Genomic DNA, 1,255 nt, shown 5'->3' with positions numbered 1-1,255 from the left:
CTGTTCTAGTTCTGTTCTAGTTCTGTTCTAGTTCTGTTCTAGTTCTGTTCTAGTTCTGTTCTGTTCTGGTTCTGTTCTAGTTCTGTTCTAGTTCTGTTCTAGTTCTGTCCTAGTTCTGTTCTAGTTCTGTTCCAGTTCTGCTCTAGTTCTGTTCTAGTTTTATTTTAGTTTGGTACTGGTTCAGTTCTAGTTCAGTTTTAGTTCTGTTCTAATTCTGTTCTAGTTCTGTTCTAGTTCTGTTCTAGTTCTATTTTAATTCTGTTCTAGTTCTCGTCAAATATTTCTGTATAAATGAAAAGTTGCAAATCACTACATATACCAAATCTCTATAATATATATTCATATGCATCTGTATAAGTAATTTTGTCATTTTCCTTCAACGAAACGGAAATGCTGAGACAAATATGCATGAAAAAAGTGCATATGAGAGAAGAAAATAAATATTATATAGTAAGTTTTAGTATAAGTAATATTTTATAAAATATACGAGAGAAAAGGCAACCATCTTCCTGCACTATATCATGCAAGTACTTCCCTATTTCCCATAATAAAGCATTTTTTATTATGATTTATGACAATAATTTTATTGCAACATTTATTTAGTTAATGTTTAGAAAAATGTTGTTATAAGAATACAAAATGTGTGTGTAAAAATGAGTTGCAAGAAAATCTTTAAAAAAAAAACAATAGAATTTTTACAATTGATTAAATTAGTTAAATAATAATGCAAAAAAAATGGGGTTAAAAGAAAATGATAAATAGTTAAAATTTTTAAGAAAATTTTCATAACATTTTGAGTTTAAATAACTAGGGAAATAAATTTGTAAAAAGTATTTTATTTTAAATATTCAAGTCAACTCTTATGGGTTTTTAATTTTTTTTTTGATCTAACATTCCACGCATAATACTTTTCTTTTCCATCATTTGTTCATGTTTTTATGAAATTTCTATTGCTCTCCATAAACTCATTTGTAACTTTATTGACACTAAGTACATTATTTTGAATAATGTCATTTTCCGCCAATATTCAAGAGCAAAAATAAGTGTGTGCGAAAATGCGATATAAAGTTATTAATGGTATTTTGAATTTAACGTTTTTGTGCTAAATTAAAGTTTATATTTTTAAAGGAGGAAAAATATTTGTATAATAATCAGGGAAACCGAAAACATGCTCTAAAAAAAGTGTTTTAAGCGCTTTAAATATGCCGTAAAAAACTCAAAATATACTCTTAAAATTTAAAAAATATGCTCTAAA

Source organism: Lucilia cuprina, chromosome 3, assembly GCF_022045245.1.
Source record: "Lucilia cuprina isolate Lc7/37 chromosome 3, ASM2204524v1, whole genome shotgun sequence".
Taxonomy (NCBI): Eukaryota; Metazoa; Arthropoda; class Insecta; order Diptera; family Calliphoridae; genus Lucilia; species Lucilia cuprina.
The sequence above is the reverse complement of the archived record's forward strand: the minus strand, read 5'-3'. Positions refer to the sequence as shown.